The sequence below is a fragment of the Piliocolobus tephrosceles genome, chromosome 5 (genome assembly GCF_002776525.5).
Source record: "Piliocolobus tephrosceles isolate RC106 chromosome 5, ASM277652v3, whole genome shotgun sequence".
Taxonomy (NCBI): domain Eukaryota; kingdom Metazoa; phylum Chordata; class Mammalia; order Primates; family Cercopithecidae; genus Piliocolobus; species Piliocolobus tephrosceles.
In genome coordinates this window covers 69,468,798-69,488,472 of record NC_045438.1, presented here as the reverse complement: position 1 = coordinate 69,488,472, position 19,675 = coordinate 69,468,798, and positions in this window count along the sequence as shown.

Sequence of the window (19,675 nt, the reverse complement as noted above, 5' to 3'; positions counted from 1 at the left end):
AGCCAAAACACATGTAAGAGAGTGAGAGTTATACAGCTTTGCTCCCTAAATCTCTACCTACATCTTTGAAGTTTTTCCAAATTATGTTAAACTTATATTATAATATTATAGTACTACAACTCTTCTTTATGTTCTTATTTTCCGCTAACCAATTATTTTGCTTATTAAACTTAGCCCTCTTGAATCATCTCCCTAACTTACTAACATTCTGTGCACACAGATGGATTAAGGTGTCTGCTGGACAACCAGTTGCATAGAACACCAAATGCTAAGTGGTAGCAAACAATTCTTAGGTGAGTGTGTGTACCAAAACTTTGGTGAAATTCTAGCATAGTAGAAGGTGTCTTGAAAGTCTTTCTGGATAAAAATAGTATATGTTGGAAGGAAATTTTTGGCAAGTGTGTGCCTGTTTTTTTTCTCCAATATCAAATAGATTGCATTTGCTTTTAAGATCAATAGGTCCAGTTTCTTCTAGGATTATGTTGCTGAGTCAGGTTTACAAGTTTGTAACCAGAGTCAAATTTTCTCTGACAACTGAGTTATCAACAGGGTTTTGCTTCTTCATTCTGTTCTCACGAACTCTTCTAACACTATGCGGAGACATCATATTATCAACCTGCTTTGTTTCTTAGCAGTCTTGGTAAGACTACTCTTTCTAGAGTGCCCACCCTAAGCACTTCTTTAATAATTTGGTACTATTCTTGTTTCTATGTCAAGTCAAATGTTTCCATTTGCGTATCTTTCACTTGCTAACTATACCTGTCTGAACTCTTCCTGCTAATATGTTATGTTTTTTCTTTAGCCCAAATCTGTTCCGTTACTACATTACTTCATAATCTTATCTAAATTCAGTTTGCAAACCCATTCCAGAAAGTCTCCTGAAATGCAGTAATGCCATATTTAACTTAATTTTGACAATTCAGAACTTATGCAGAATATCCTATATTGCCTCAATTGCCAGTTTAGCACATACAAGGAAAATTTAAAACTAGCAATGGATTGATGTAATATGTAAATTCTTAAATCTGGATTATGTCAAGTTGGAAAATCCACTTTTATTCCACTATCAGAATAAGTTGATTAAATGTAATATACCTCTTAGTAGATAATAAGAATACTGGCAAAATATGTAACTTTCAATATGATTAAACACAAAGCTTCAAATGTTAGACAGCAATATTAGTCACACACTTTACTTGGTTTTATTCTTTTTTACTAAGTACCTGTACCTTTCTGTCTACTCTTTTATGATACAAATGATATAAATCTAGATACAGAGGAACTTGTGAACAGTCCCCTGGGATGGCTGTGGAGAAAAGAGCCAACCAGACCGCTTTTGGTCTCTCTCTCTCTCTCTCTCTCTTCATCTCTGTCTGTCTCTATCTCTGCACACCCTCCCCTCTTTTTGTTTGCTTCTCCCCATGCTTACAGCTTATTTCTGCTTAGCTCCATTCTCAGCTACTAAATGTAGATTTTCTTTATATTGCAAGCAACAATTTAATTAAAATTTTCCTATATTTGACACCCAAAGGCTCTACAATGATAAAGTCAAACACAAGGGATCAATATGACACAGCTTGAGTAATGCTTGTGAGATCTTGGACCAAAGTGGCTAAGGTTTTGTTATCATAGCCTTAAAAAGGCATTGAAAAGACGTGGTTTCTAAAGCAAATATAAATGTTATTCCGACCTAAAGAACATACAACTACTACTAATAAACTGTATTTGTAGGGTATTGCAAAGTTAAAGTACCAGAAAATTTGTGGGTTTTGATAACCACAACAAAGTTACTGTATAAAATAATGGCATTTAAATTAAATTTATGAACTCTATTTCAGCTGCATAACACAGTCCACATTCCAGAATTTAGCCAGGAAGACTTAGATAAAAGAAATACTTCTAACATAGATTATGTTTATATTTTCTCCTTTGACTCATCTCTCCACCAATATATTGTCTTTAAGTACAGCATAGTAAATGTCTTTTCTTCATGACAATTTTTTCATCATATGAAATGTAGGTCTTCATACTGAAATTCTTCATTGCCATTTGAGCATTATAAGAAAGCTATGAAGGCATAGTTGTATGAAAGGGATGTAGTACTTGCAAAAGTATATGTATTACATTCTATAAAAATATATTATTATATACGTATGTTACTCTAGTGTTATACTTTGCTGTTACTTTTCCATTCAAATTGCATGTGTTGATAGAAAAGAAAATAACAGATATGAAATTACATAGGTTTGACTAAGTTCACTTTGAACATCAGGCAGAAATTGTTTATTTCATGAATCACCTCTGTAGCTTGCTTTAGTTATTCTACAAAACAGGCATACATTTTTAATATAAAAAGCAGAACAAGAAACATGAAGTTCACTTGTTTCCAAGTTAGAGAGATTTTTAAATTTTTTTCTTCTAATTATACTAAGCATAATAATCTCTATTGATGAAAAGCTGTTTTTCATTGGCATAAAATACATAAGATATTGTGGCATACCAGTATACTATTTAAAGCTGTGGAAATGCTGTGTGTGTGTCTGTGTGTGTCTGTGTGTCTGTGTGTCTGTGTGTTTTATTTTATTTCTTGCCTTGTTCATTTGGCTTGTGCACCTTTGACTTCTACCCTCCCATCCCCACTGAAACTGAGTTAAAAGCCTCCTTGATACTTACTGTCAACATTTTATTTTTCAAACATGTAGGTTCTCATTGGGAAATATTGCTGAATTTGGGAAGAAATAAAGAATGAAATTTATTTTTAAACCCAGAATAATGATTTACATTGATGATGTATATTTATATTTTTTAAATTAATCTTATTCAAACAAGTACAGCATTTATTTGGATGCTAAAACAAAATATAATGTTATGGTCCAATTCATGCAACCGAAAACAACAAATCAATTTAGCCACCATTTAGTGCACATAGCACAAAGATATGTAAAAGTTCATTGTTTATACTCATCTAAATGAATCAAGCTGCCTTTAGAAAAAAATGTCGCATTTGCCAAAATTTGACCACAATGAGGAGTATAGCACAATTGCTAATTAACTAATGAATACCAATTAATTAAATAATTAATTAATCCCAATCGGCATTTCCTGTGAGCCAGGACACTCTCAGCTTCCTTCTCAGAAAGATACACTTATTAGAGCCATATACAATCAATTAAATATAATATATGAGGTTAAAACTTTCTTGTCATTCCCAGTAAACAATATTTGCTCTTAGTCATAATCCATGTATGTGAGTCTTTAAATTTTATTTATTCCAGAAAACACTATAAACATGTATAAGGAATAAACACTCTTGGTTTTTCTAAATTTACTATTTAAATGCTAATGCTTGCATATACACAATGATATTATTCAGAAGTAAAAAATAGAAATCTTGCCATTTTCAACAATATGGATGAACCTAGAAAACATTGTACTAAGTGAAAAAAGTAAGACACAGAAACACAAATACTGTATGACCTCACTTATATGGCGAGTCTTAAAAAAAAATGAACTAATAGAAGCAGAGGGTAGAACAGTAGTTGGCAGAGCTAGGGAGTGAGGGAAATCAAAAGTTGTTGGTCAAAGTATAAAAACTTTCATATTAAAATGAATAAATTCTGGGTATCTAATATATAGCACGCTGACTATATTTAGTAATACAGTGTTGTTTACTTGAAATTTGATGAAAGTAGATTTCAAGTGTCCTTACCACACACATAAAATGGCAACCATGTGTGGTGTGGATATACTAATTAATTTTATTGTAGTAATCATTACACAATGTATACACATATAAATTTACCACATTGTACACCTTGAATATATACAATTTTATTTGTTCATTATACTTCAATAAAGCTATAAAAATAGATTATATTTATGTACTTCCCTGTTCAACACTAAAGATTTGAGCAGAACAAGCCGGTGAGAGTACATATACTTGCATTAAGAAAATCCTTGGGAAAAAAGAAGCAACTAATAACCAACAGATCTGGACAGGGGTTTAAAATAAAGTGCTGTTACCTGTAAAAATAGACAAGTCAGTTATTATCAATAGGAAACAAACATTTATGAGAAACCTGTATGAATATCTAATCTATTTCTCTTTTTCTTTTCTTTTTTTTTTTTACTTTAAGTTTTGGGATACATGTGCTGAACGGGCAAGTTTGTTACATAGGTATAAATGTGCCATGGATTTGCTGCGCCTATCAACCTGTCATCTGGGGTTTAAACCCCACATGCATCAGGTATTTGTTCTAATGTTCTCCCTCCCCTTTTCCCCCACCCCTAGACAGGCCCAATTGTGTGTTGTTCCCCGCCCTGTGTCCACTTGTTCTCATTGTTCAACTCCCACTTAAGAGTGAGAACATGTGATGTTTAGTCTTCTGTTCCTGTGTTAGTTTGCTGAGGAGAATGGTTTCCAGCTTCATCCATGTCCCTGCAAAGGACATGAACCTTAGGAAAAGTGTAGTATTTGGGCCAGATAGCACAGTCCCTGACAGCATCCCTTGGCTGGGAAAGTGAGGCCCTCTGCTTCTTGCACTTCCCAGGTGAGGCAATGCCCCACCCTGCTTCTGCTCACCTTCCATAGGCTGCACCCACTGCCTAACCAGTCTCAATGAGATGAACCTCAGTTGGAAAGGCAGAAATCACCCGCTTTCTGTGTTGGTCTTGCTGGGTGCTGCAGACTGGAGCTGTTTCTATTTGGTCATCTTGCTAGCCGAACGCTGATCTATCTCTTACAACAATTATATGAATCATTATCATTGTCCAACAGAAGACAGAACGCATGGGTAGAATGGTTAGAAAACTTTTCAAGCTTAAGTAGATAATAATTGTAAAAGGCAGGAAAAAGTAAACTAATTTGACTTTGAAGTCTATATTATTTTGCCTGTGTTATGCCAAATCCTTCAAATGTGTAAGTTAAGGAAATCAGAAATATTAGAATATAGTCAAGAACTTATTCTAAAAGGAGTTTTTGTAATTTGAGAAATTCTAGAAGAAAAAAAAAAATCCTGTATAGCTCTAGTAGTGATGTGAGATGGATCGATAAAATAATATACTAAAAAGCAAAATTAATTCAACTTACAAAATTAGAAAATAAAATAAAAGATGTCTTGAGATTTCACAGTTTTATTATCTAATCAAGCTTATATCACCATAAAAGAAGAACTTTCACTTCATTTAATGGTAACACTTGGTTCGTGCACTGTTTCCTTCCAAGTACAAATGAGTATAAGTACAAAAGTGGGAACTGAAAGAGGTGTTTAGGAAAATGCTGGGAAACATTTGCTTATTTCTCATTTTCTTTCATTTCCTCAACATGTATGGCACATTGACAACTGGCAATGATTTCACAATATTAGAGTTAAATATTCAGACTTTCATCATTTAGTGGAATATTTCTTCTCACCAAAAAAAAAAAAATCTCTGATACATACAATAGCATGGACAACTCTCAAGAGCATTGTGCTACATTAATAAAAAAAAAACAAAGAAATTGGCTATTTTTGTTTCTATGGAAACCAATTTTGCAAAGACATTTACTTCAAAGTTCATATTTTTAAATTCCAGAAAATCATATATACAGTTTCAGTTATAAGACCCAAATTATGTATCCATTTATTTATTTCTTCCTTTGTAAATATTTGTTAAGGCACTACGCTATGTGTTAAGAATACAGTTTGAATATGGCAAGTTTCCTGACCTCCAGGCACTCTTAGTCTATATAGAGAGACAAAATTACAAATTACAGTAGAATAAAAATACAAGATGATTGACAACCTCAAATAACATATATTACAGAGTAGGCATACAGTTGGACTACTATGATTCACTATGAAGGAATAACTAATAAGGACATGAGTGAAGTATTATCAGTAAGAACTTTTAAGTGCAAATGAAAATAATTAAACTCTAAGATTTTGTAGGCTGTTAATCATAAATACTGGCATGAGATACAGAAAGGTTAAATGATTTTAAAAAGTGGGAAGTTTTATCATTTTTAACAGTTCTAGACAAAAAGATAAAGATAGAAAAGATATAGTTTACTGTGTATTTAATATAAAGTGAAGAATTCAGTTTTGGGAATTCATGTAGAAAAGTAATATTATGAGAGACACTCTCCATTTTGAATCACTTCCTGGAGTTGTTGATGTTGTTGTAGAGTTATGTCACTGCTTCTGTGCATTTCCATTTGGCCCTGCTTATGTCAACTGTCTCAGCCAGTGCTTTCAATCTCAAACAACCAGCATGATCAGCAGAAAATGCCAAAGTGAATCAGTGGGAACCCTATTTTGTGTCTAAACAAAACACTTTGGCTACTGATTTGGAAGATTCATCTTATTTACTGTTATTTCACTTGACCTGTTTTTCACTTTATGTCTTTTTAGGCATTTACATACTTTTATTTTTCATCTGCCTTTTTATAAGCAAATATTGTGAAATCAAAACTATACACATACATTATAGGAACACCAACATATAATGAAATCACACTAATTCCCTTTGAATTATTTCAGATACTACTAAGGGTAAATTGTCCCAACGAAGTGTAACTGCATTTTCTTAATTCCTCCATCAGAAATCCTGCCTATTGAATCCCACATTCTGTCAGAAAATCTTGTTGGCTGTATCTTCAAAATATATCACAAATATGACTGCTTCTTACCATCTACACCTCTGTTATGCTCATTCTAACCACTGTTTTCTCCCACCTGGATTGTTTAATGAGACTTTCACTTGGTTTCTTATTTTCTAGCTTGCCTACTATAGTCTGTTCTACAAAAAGCAGCCAGTGTGATTCTTTCAAATAGGAAATTAAAGAATCATATTCCTCTGCTTAAAAATATCTAATAGCTTCTCATCTTTCTCAGAAAATCCAAAGATCCTAAATGTCCTACCTTCCCATCCCCACTGCCTCTCTGACCTTATTTCTTATCACTGTCCCATTCATTTCCAACTGCTCCAGCCACAATGGCCAATTTTTGCTCCTTGAACAGGTCATGCTTGCTCCTCCTTCCCTGTGTCACCTCTGCATAGAAAGCTTCCCCCTGCAGGAAGTCACAGAGTGCACTCCCTTGTTTTGCTCCAATCTTGGCTCTCATCTCATTTTCCAGATTATTCCCCTGCTTTATTTTACTTCATAACAGTTAACACCACCTAAAATGTAATATACTGATTTTCTACTATCTTCCATTTCCCCATCTTCAATCATTAAGAGGAAGCTCCATGAAAATTAAGACTTTTTTTTTTGTTCCACTTATAGCTGTATCTCCAACACCCAGCACAGTGTTTGCATGTATTAGGCATTCAATGAGCACTTCATGAATAAAAGAATAAATAAAATACAGAAATTACATATGGATATATTTGTTCAGAAACAAAACTATTTTAGGAATGCTTGTTATGTATTAATACATATTAAGTTTAGGAAATAATAAGTGCTCATGATTTTTATTAACTGAGCAGTAAGTGACAAGAGTTTGCTCTTGTCTACTTGTTGAAAGGATTGATGACAAGAGAAAAAAGAATTGGACCATCTCTAGATTTGCATGTTTTTGTGAAGGTTCAGAGAAACCCAGTCCAAGTAGAAAAATTTTACTCCATTTTGAAGGAAAACTTAAAGCTGGAAATTTTAAGTTAAATAAAAAGGTCATTTTAAACTAATCAGTAATCTATAAAAATGAGCTAATTATTTTCTGGATTTTTGTGAATTAAAGGTAAAGTGTTCAATGCAAAATGTACACAAAAGAATCATTTGAGATGAAATAGTGTATCATAGATACAGAGTTCAAGCTTCAGATTCTCCCTTACGCAAGTGTATCTTGGTCAAGTTAATTACACACTCTGAATCTCAATAGCGTCAACTGTAAAATATGGATTCCATTAATATAATTTCGCAGTTTACTATAAGAAATAAGATATATAACTCCATTTATATACTTCTGTTATATAAATTTTAGTAAATTGTTCTACTTTTTGTTTTTGAACAATGATGTCACTTGCCAATTAGTTAATATTGTTAATGACATAAATTATCTTGATAAATGCCCTCTAGGACTCATTTACATTTTAATATAAGTCAAAAAATCCAGGGTATACTCTAATAATAATGCAGAATTTTATGTTATTTATTGTTACCTAATACTAGAGATTTTTATATTGACATGTGTGTATCGAGGTACTTTTTTAAGAGGACCCTATAAAACTCATTGAAATTCAGCCATAGACACAAATGACTTATTTTATATTTTTCAAAATGTGCCAGATTTATGAAACTGCTAAATATTTTCTTTGTTTCTGGGAAAGCACTTAATAAAAGTGGTGAATTACTTATTATATATATTTATTCACTTTGTTAAAATTGTCTAAAATTCACCACACTTACATATATCGGTCTGTTTCTAAGGTTAATACATTCCGGTGGTTTGTCACCATCCACAGAGCTAAAAGTACTAGTAAGCAAATTAACAAACCAAATTTTAAGTGATAGTAGGCATTATAGCATTTTGGTACCAGCAGTGGTTCTAGAGGAACAAAATTTTAAGGATAGATTAATTTAGTTGGCTTTGGAGTTTCTGGAGTTCGCTGCTTAATCTGATTAGACCCAAAAATGCTAAGGACTCTACTTTTAATAGTATGAAGAACACTAATAGTCCTTGATGTGAACTGTTTAGAGAGTTATGCAAAATGAATGCATTTGACACTCTCGATTCACCACTCTTGAGAGGTGAGGAGTTTAGTGACTGTATACATCATTCCTTCAACCATATGTGGAGAAGCAAGGAATATAATGAAGTTGGTTGGTTGCCCGTATGTTCACTGGACAAAGTGATGAAAGTAAAAGATGAGCTTAGGGATTCTAACTCCCGGCCTCAGAAGGAGATACTGAGCCTCGAAGATTGCCCTGAGTGAGAGTCTTATCTCCTGCAGACAAAGGGCTGAAATTGTGGAAAATCAGACACAAGCTCTTATCATGTGAGTGGCTGACCTGCAACGAAAGGTTCATGCACAGCCTCACCAGGTGTCTACTGTTAAAATGAGGACATTGATTGGAAAAGAATGAGACCCTGCAACTTGGAATGGGGATGTGTGGGAGGACCCTGATGATGTGGCTGGGGCACTGAGCTCCAACATTCTGATGAGACTTTTTGTGAGGAAACAACCTGTTCACCCACGTTGTCCTCAGTGGTGGCAACATCCCCTCCCCACCCACACTGCCATCAGCCTTTCCACTTTGGTCTGAGGAGATTAGCCATGCACTGCCTGAGGCTATAAGTGGCCTCCTTTGAGGCAGTTCTGAGGCAAGGCAATGCTGATTCTCCTCAGTAACCACCCCTAACACCCAGTTTGCTTCTACACCTATAACTTGACTCAAGTCCCTGAAGGCCCCACAGGTGAGGTTCAGAGTGTGATCATGAGGAAGTGTGCTACACTCCAAAAGAACTGCTTGAGTTTTCTAATTTATATAAGCAGAAATCTGGAGAACAGGCATGGGAATAAATATTAAGGGTGTGGGATAATGGTGGAAGGAACATAAATTTGGATCAGACTGACTTTATTGATATGGGTCAATTAAGCAGGAATTCTGTGTTTAATGATGCAGCTCAGGAAGTTAAAAGGGGCACTAATAGTTTACTTACTTGATTAGCTGAAATATGGATCAAAAGATGGCCCACTGAGAAAGAGCTGAAAATGCCTGATCTCCTTTGGTTTAATGTAGAGGAAGGGATTCAAAGGCCTAGGGAGACTGGAATGCTGGAATGTATTAGTTACTTTAGGCCTACTCATTCCAGCTGGGAGGGCCCAGAAGACACACCCTTCACCAATACCTTGTGAAACAGATTTTTGAGGGGAGAACCTGCATCTTTGAAGAGCTCTGTTATTGCTTTTCCTCTGTATGCCAGATCTTACAGTGGGAACCACAGTCACTCAATTAGAAAACTTAAACGCAATGGGAATAGTTAGATTCCAGGGTGGCAGGAGTCAAGTGGCAGCACTTAACCATCAAAGGCAAGGTGGGCAGTTACCATAATAGACAGCAGAGCCAAAGTAACAATCAGAATAGTTTGGCTTGTGTAGAGCTCCAGCATTGGATAATTAATCATGGTGTTCCTAGAAGTGAAATTGATAGGAAACTTACTGCATTCTTACTTAATTTGTATAAGCAGAAAACTTCCAGGTCAAATGGACAAAACACAAATTTGAATTATAAAAACAATCACATACCCTCAATTTCCAGACTGGAACCAGTTTATGGACTCAAAACCCCTTGAATGAAGGTGAGGCTGGATATGCTTGAGGAGAACCTCACTACACTACTAAAAATGTATACTGTTAATCTTACTCCCATGCGTCCCCAGGGAAACCTCTGACCTTTTAGCAGGGTAACTGTGCATTGAGGAAAAGGGAATGATCAGATCTTGTAGGAATTACTAGACACTGGCTCTGAGCTGGCATTGGTTCCAGGGGACACAACACATCACTGTGGTTTTTCAGTTGAAGTAGGGGCTTATGGCAGGTATTAATGAAGTTTTAGCTCAGGTCTGCCTTTGCAGTAGGTCCAATAGGTCCTCAGACTCATTTTGTGGTCATTTCACCAGTACCAGAATGCATAATCAGCACAGATATACTTAGCATACTTAGCACGTGGCAGAATCCCCACATTAGCTCCCTGACTGGTAGGATGAGGGATATTATGATGGGAAAGGCCAAATTGAAGCTATTAGAGCTGCCTTTACCTAGAAAAATAGTAAATCAAAAACAATATTGTATCCCTAGAGAGACTGCAGAGATTAGTGCCCCCATCAAGGACTTGAAAGATGCAAGGGTGGTGATTCCCGTCATATCTCCATTCACCTCTCTCATTTGGCCTGTGCAGAAGACAGATGGATCTTGGAGAATGACAGTGCATTATTGTAAGCTTAACTAAGTGGTGATTCCAGTTGCAGCTGCTGTACTGGCCGTGCTTTCATTGCTTGAGTAATATTAACACATCTCCCGATACCTGATATCCAATCACCCATTGATTTGGCAAATGCTTTTTTCTCCATTTCTATTCATAATGGCTGCCAGAAGCAATTTGCCTTCAGCTACAAGGCCGGAAATATACCTTCACTGTCCTACCTCAGGGGTATATCAGTTCTTTGGCTTTGTGTCATAATCTTGTTTGGAGAGCTCTTGATAGCTTTTCCCTTCCACAAGATATCACACTTGTCCATTGTATTGATGGCATTATGCTGATTCGACCCAGTGAGCAAGAAGTAGCAAACTTATTAGACTGGACTTATTTGTGAGACATTTGTGTGCCATGGGATGGGAAATAAATATGACTAAAATTCAGGGCTGCCTCAGTGAAATTTCTAGGGGTCCAGCGGCATGTGGCCTGTCAAGATATTCCTTCTAAGGTGAAAAATAAGTTGCTGCATTTGGCCTCTCCTACAACAAAGAAGAGGGCACCATGCCTAGTGGGCCTATTTGCATTCTGGACATTACATGTTCCTCATTTGGGTGCCTTACTCCAGCCCATTTATCAAGTGACATGAAAGGCTGTCAGTTTTGAGTGAGGTCCAGAACAGGAGAAGGCTTTGCAACAGGTCCAGGCTGCTGTGCAAGCTGCTCTGCCACTTGAGCCATATGACCCAGCAGATCCAATGGTCCTTGAGGTGTCAGTGGCAGGTAGGGATGCTGTTTGGAGCCTTTGGCAGGCCTCCATAGGTGAATCACAGCAGAGGCCTCAAGGGTTTTGGAGCAAGGCCCTGCTGTCTGCTGAAGATAACTACTCTCCTTTTGAGAGGCAACTCTTGGCCTGTTACTGGGCTTTGGTAGAAACTAAATATTTGACTGTGGGTCATCTAGTCACCATGTGACCTGAACTGCCTATCATGAACTGGGTGTTTTCTGATCCATCTAACCACAAAGTGGGGGTGTGCAGAGGCATTCCATTATCAAATGAAAGAGTTATGTACGTGATTAGGCTAGAGAGGATCCTGAAGGCACAAGCAAGATACATGAGCAAGCGGCTCAAATGCCCATGCCCCCCTTTTCTCTCCCCCAGCTTGCACTGATAGCTTCATGGGGAGTTCTCTATGATCAGTTGACAGAGGAAGAAAAGACTAGGGTCTGCTTTACAGAGGGATCTGCATGATATGCAGGCACACCTGAAAATGGACAGCTGCAGCACTACAGTCCATTTCTAGGACATCCCTGAAGGACAGTGGTGAAGGGAAATCTTCCCAGCGGGCAAAACTTTGAACAGTGCATCTTCTTATACACATTGCATGGAAGGAGAAATGGCCAGATGTGCGATTATATACTGATTCATGGGGTGTAGCCAATGGTTTGACTGAATGGTCAGACACTTGGAAGAAGCATAATTGAAAAATTGGTGACAAAGAAATTTGGGGAAGAGGTATGTGGATGGACCTCTCTGAGTTGTGGAAAACTGTGAAGATATTTGTATCCCATGTGACTGCACACCAGTGGGTGACCTCGGCAGAGGAGGATTTTAATAATCAAGTGGATAGGATGTCTCGTTCTGTGACCACCACTCAGAATCTTTCCCCAGCCACCCCTGTCAATGACCAATGGGCCCATCAACAAAGTGGTCATGTTGCAGAGAGGGAGGTTATGCATGGGCTCAGCAACATGGACTTCCACTCACCAAGGCTGACCTAGCTACAGCCACCACTGAGTATCCAATTTACCAGCAGCAGAGACCAACACTAAACCCTTGATCTGGCACCATTACTTGGGTTGATCAGCCAGCTATAGCTACAGCCCAGGTTGATTACATTAGACATCTTCCATCATGGAAAGGGCAGCAGTTTGTCCTCACCAGAATAGACACTTACTCCAGATATGGGTTTGCCTATCCTGCACATGATGCTTCTGCCAAGACTACCATCTGCGGACTCAGAATGCCTTATCCACCACCATGGTATTCCGTGCAGCATTGCCTATGACCTAGGCACTTTACAGCTAAAGAAGTGCAGCAGTGTACTCATGCTCATGAAATACACTGATCTTACCATGTTCCCCATCATGCTGAAGCAGCCGGATTGATAGAATGATGTAATGACTTTCTGCAGTCACAATTACAATGCCAACTAGGTGACAATACTTTCCAGGGCTGGGGCAAAGTTATCCAGAAGGCTGTGCTTGCTCTAAATCAGCATCCAACATATGGTATTGTTTCTCCTATAGTCACGATTCACGCGTCCAGGAATCAAAGAATGGAAGTGGTAGTGCACCACTCACCATGACCCCTAGTGACCCACGAGCAAATTTTTGCTGCTGTTTCTGTGACATTACTTTCTACTTGTCTAGAGGTCTTAGTTCCAGAGAGAGGAACGCTGCCACCAGGAGACACAACAATGATTCCATTAAAATCGAAGTTAAAATTACCATCTGGCCACATTGAACTCCTCCTATCTCTAAGTCAACAGGCTAAGAAGTAAGCTACACTGTTGGCTGGTGTGATTGACCTGCACTTTCAAGATGAAATCAGTCTACTACTCCACAACGGAGGTAAGGAAGAGTATGCATGGAATACAAGAAATCCCTTAGGATGTCTCTTAGTATTACCATGCCCTGTGATTAAGGTCAATGGGAAACTATAACAACCCAATTCAGACAAGTCTACAAATGTCCCAGAGCTTTCATGAATGAAGATTTGGGTCACTCCATCATGTAAGAAAACATGACCTGCTGAGTTGCTTGCTAAAGGCAAAGTGAATACAGAATGGATAGTAGAAGAAGGTAGTCATCAATCCCAGCTACAAATACGTGACCAGTTGCAGAAATGAGGACTGTAATTGTCAGGAATGTTTCCTCCTTCTTTTATTAAGAACATGTTTGTACATGTATACACTGTTACTAAGAAATTATCTTTGTTTCATTTCCCTTCTTTTTGCTTTATCACATGACATAAGGTTTATTGACTTTGTATCAGCATTTAAGTGTTGTTAACTTTATGTGACAGCATTTAGGTTAAGGATTAGTGTGCTTCCTGTTGAAGGAAGGATAGTTGTATTATGTTAGGCATAATTATGACCTTATTATTATCTTTATTTAAAGATTATGTATAATTTCATGAGATGTGTATTGGTTCAAGTTGACAAGGGGTGGACTTGTGGTCGTTAATATTGAGTGCCAACTTGATTGGATTGAAGGATGCAAAGTATTGTTCCTGGATGTGTCTGTGAGTGTGTTGCCAAAGGAGATTAACATTTGAGTCAGTATACAGGGAGAGGCAGACCTGTCCTCAATCTAGGTGGGCACCATCTCATCAGCTTCCAGTGCACAGTGCAGCTAGAATAAAGCAGGCAGAAGAAAGTGGAAGGGGTTGACTTGCTGAGTCTTCTGACCTTCATCTTTCACTCATGCTGGTTGCTTTCTGCCCTCCAAGTTCTTCAGCTTTTTGACTCTTAGACTTATTCCAGTAGTTTGCCAGGGGCTCTCAGGTCTTTGACCAGAGACTGAAGGCTGCACTATTGCTTCCCTACTTTTGAGGTTTTGGAACTTGGACTGGCCTCCTTGCTCCTCAGCTTGCCAAGGGCCTATCGTGGGACTTCACCTTACGACCATGTGAGTCAATACTCCTTAATGAACTCCTCTTCCTATATACATCTATTTTATTAGTTCCTCTAGAGAACCCTGACTAATGCAAACTCCAGTGTTTTTTCACTGCCCAAAGAGCTAAAAGTACTGCTAATCAAATTAACAAATCAAATTTTAAGTGATAGTAGGCATTATAACATTTGTAGGTGCTTAATCCTAAAGGAAAGGGAAGAGTAAGTATTTGGTTATCTCACTTAAGATATTTTGAACAATTATGAGGCTAAGACTGACAAATATCATATTAGCCAGGACAAAATTATTATAGCCAATATACTTCCTTTTATATTTTGTGTTTAGTACAATAAGTTCTATCTGCTTTAAATGTGCTAATTAATACTTTTCCTCTACATGAAAACCATGAATAGCTTATTTCCAATTTTATGTATTTACTTTTTTTTTTTTTTTTTTTTGAGCCAAAGTGTTGCTCTGTTGCCCAGGCTTGAGTGCAATGATGCGATCTCGGCTCCCTGCAACCTTTGCCTCTTAAGTTACAACAAGTCTCCTGCGTCAGCCTCCCGAGTAGCTGGGATTACAGGCACCAGCCACCTTGCCTGGCTAGTCTTGGTATTTTTTAATAGAGATGGGGTTTCACCATGTTGGCCAGGCTGGTCTCAAAATCAGTATTTGCTTTTTTAAGACTGTATTTTTAGTACTTTTGAAAATTGCTGCCACAATTATTTAGATAATAATGCTTATGTTTATAATAAATAATAAACTTTTATGATAAATTGTTTATTGTCATTTTATTCAAAATTTATTATTAGACTACTTATTTTTATGGATATATAAAAATATAGACTGCAAAAAACATTGCTACGTGTTACAAGTTTACTTAAAGATGTGGATTATGGGCTTATTTTCTACAATATGTTTAGTTGACTTTTATTTTAAATATATATGTACAAAATAAAATAACATAAGGTAGAGACACTAGGGTAAGGTAATATAATCTTCATGAAAAAGGAGACAGCATAATCTTGGGATATATTGAGTGTTCAGTCTATTAATATAATCAAAACAAAATAAAAACCAAAACCAGTCGAAACAAACAAAAAAAACTTAATTGAACATCAAAAAGTTTCCAAAATAACGCATGCTTAAATGTTTTATTATGTTTATTGAAGTGTTTGGAAACGTTTTCTGATATTCTTCAGCTTTCCTGTGCATTTTTTCTATTATGGCAATAATGTCTTTGGGCAATTTTGAAACACGTGTATATATATATATTTGCTTTCTAAGCTATGTTATATAAATTACATTTACTTTTTAATGTTTACAAATTAATTGTGTTAAAGTAGGTCTACTACTTGCTCTATAACTGAAGAATCTAATGCATCCATAAGTCTCTGTCCTCTCCTAAGGCCTTTGTTAAGAGTAGTAATAGTATTATGTTGGCCATTTGTTAGTGGTTATGGTGAAGACTTGAAGGGCAGAGGAGAAAGATGTTTGTTGTGTTTATTCAATTTCATTCCTTTCCTAAAATACTCAGATTCATTGCTGCTAGTTCTCCTATTTTAATGTTTCTAAGAAATGTTTCCAATAGTGATTTTTGTTTATTTACTTTTTAGAAATTGGCATAGTGAGTTTCCATATTTGAATGAAATATGTTTATGTAAATAAATACTTCTACGGATAGTATAAGAAGTAAATGAATACATTTGATACATGAGGCATTATTTTCACACATGTAATAAAGCATATATTAGATAATCTTGCATTCTGATGATTTCTGTAATCATTAAATAATATATCTTTGTGTTTTTAATTGTTGACATATAGCCCAATTCAACAATCATATGTATTTATAGGTAATATGAATTATTTGGTTCAGTGCGATATGAGCTAATAATTTGAGTGACGTCTATATCAAAATCAAATGATGATTAAAATAACTTTATAAACATATTTTGAATATTAGTTTTTTCAGTTAAATAATACAGATATGAAACAATAATCCTATGAACATGTATTAATTAACATAAATTATATTTCCGTTAATAATTTATATGACAATTTATTCACAACTATGAAAGATTTCACTGTTATTGTAATTCTAAAATAAACTAAGGTATGAGATTATATTAGAAAGGAAGCTACCTACTTATGCTTTGGCCTACCATAAGTGATTGTCCTAGATTGATGTCATCTTTCCTTTGTATTTGTATTAAATAATATGAGTAATTCCTAATTTTAAAAGTTCATATTGACATGTTACCAAGACTTACAAAATAATTATTTACATGTAAGAGTTTATAACATCACTGAGATTGCCTACTTAGCAACTAATATTTATACAGTATTGAAGTTAGTTCAAATTTAATTTAAAACCCACTTAAATAGCCAAAAAGTGCACGTTCTACACATTCCAAGAAATTCAGTTTGCAGCTCTTTGATGTATTTGAATATAATATTTTTAATTAATTGTAATTGCCCTTTTTAGGGTAGAAATTATTTTGAAAGTTGTGCATGGAGACTCAGTTACAATAATTTATTGGGCTAAAATTTAAAGATAAAAATTAAAAAAACTAGTATGATTTTCAAAATGCAAAAATGAAACAATTGAATGACTTTTTAGTAGAGAAAAAATATATATAAAAAGAAAGCAATTTTTTAACAGAATAAAGGCAAAATAAGATGTGCTTTCAGAGCTTCTTAATGCTGAGCTCAGAAGTTTCAGCATAATAATTTTTCCACCATCTCTTTATCAAAGTGGTCCCATACTTCAAGTCAAGTTCAATGGGAGCGAAAGTAACTTTCATCTCTTAAGCGAGCATCAAGTACTAAACATAGGTGCAGATTTTTTTTGGTCATCTCTGGAAACTAGCCATCACATTCTACTCCCTGAAAAAATCCATTCCTATTTTCCCTCTGTGCAAAATCAATCCTGTCTCCATCCCAAGATTCAAATTCATCTTCAATTATGGCATCAACTCAAAATCCATTATCTTGTCATATAAATCAAATCCAGATGAAAATGAAGCTTCTCAGGAATTTTTACATAGAAGCAGCTCTTTCAGGTATGTTTCCTTTTATTAAAGAGTAATTTCTAAAATATTAGAAAACATAACTCATAAAATTATATAAGTACATTTAATGGACTTGATTTTATTTACTAGCTAATGATGTAATCAATAAGATGTTAAAAATGGTTCTTATAAGACTTCAGCTAATTATTCATAGATAATTTAATGAAAATATGTTAGAATAAGATTATTGGGTTACTATCCAAGAGGGGAGTAACCTGTGTGTATGCTTTAGGCTTATCTTTTTCTAAAGAAAGAAGATCCTGGGATCTTTACTAATCAAACATTTCTAAGTTAATATTTACCCCTCCCAAGTTGTAAAATCATTCAGTTAAAAATCCAAAGTTTCAAGCCCAACACTGCACTGGGAGAAAAGTCTAGTGATCTTTTCCTATTTTCATGTTTTAGATAATTCTCAAAAACAGCAAATTTGATGACCTGTGAAGGGAAAAATAGAGAGACAAGTGATCTGCCCCTACCTATATGAGAAAAATGGCACATGAGGAACAATAAAACTGCCGTAGACACTCTATTATAAAGAAGGAACATGGGAGTCACAGAGTAGTCACTGACAATTCTGACACTTTGGAGTCCTTAATTAAGGAACAGTTCTGATCTCTAGCAGTGGTTCCTCATGGCTTTTGGCTCAGATCTCTGGGCACTTAATTCTACATTGTGACTCAGTCTTCACATCCACAATAAGTGGCCCATATTTTCACGGAATGTCGTTTGCAGCCCATTTGCTGGCTGTAGAGATTAGAGAGACAAGAAATCTCTCTGGTTAGTTTACATCAATCTGGCACTTTAAAAAGTTTTTGAGATTTTTTATTAGCAAATTATAATCACTTCCATTAGATAAAATGCACTCTTAGTTTTTTTTCCAAGACAAGATATTCTCTACCACGTATTACACATAAAGTTTAAATGGGTTAATTACCTATTAGAAGTGAGTACTTTAGAAGTTCCTAATACTAAAGTATTAGGAACACAACTACTTATTTGAGTAGGTCCAAGTTTCATACCTCTAGGATTCTTAGAAGTGTTTTGGCCAAATAATAGAGACAATGAGATAACAACTTAAATTTTCCTGAGGTCATGATTATCAGTCTGAATGTTACCATGAGAACATATCTTCCCAGCAGTCTGTTAGATTTGAGCTCTACCCTAAGGCCTTTTTTTTTTTTTTTTTTTTGCAATGGTAATATTTTACTACCTAGAAAGTTCAGGAGGAAGAAAATAATTTTATGTTTATTTATGTTTCACCTGGATTCTGCCTAAAAATATTTTACTATATACAAATAAAAGAAGCTCATTGATATTGTAAGTTTTAGGCTTGTAAATTTATTTGGCACAATCCATAATTTTTTTAGGTAATCTTTCTATCTTCCACATTACTTCTGGTAACAGTTTTGCTAATTGTCCTGCTGGTATGTAACAGGTCTGGCTTAAAAACAATTTCTTCATCATTTTTCAAAAACTCACTAACAGTATCTTTCAGAACCTTCCTGGTTTTATCTGATGCTTACACTTTGACCCAGTGAAGCAATATGTTTTCAGTATTTATTTGACATCACCGTATTCTAGATACAAAATTCTGTTTTATGATCTATTGCCCCATAAAAAATCACCACAACATTTAATGATCCAAACCCATTATTGCTTATATCTCACAATTCGGCTGAGCTGGATTGGATAGTTTCCCTAATAGTCTCACTTTAAATTTCTTATGTGATTGCATTCAGGTGGCAGCAGGAGCTCTGCCTGAGGTTAGATATCCAAAGCTTCAGTAGTCCCCTGTAGTCCTCTCTCCATATGGCATTTCATTCTCCAGGACCTTTCCATGTAGCCTCTGTCACTAGCAGGGTAGCCTGGGGTTATTATTTGGCTACTCAGAGCTTCAAATAGTAGAATGCATGAGCTTTGAAGACTTCTTAATGCCTGGACTTGAAATGTTACTTCCTTCACCCGTAATTGGCCAAACTATTCAAAGGTTCAGCTGCTGTGGGGAAGTGTCATAGGTCTATTTCTTA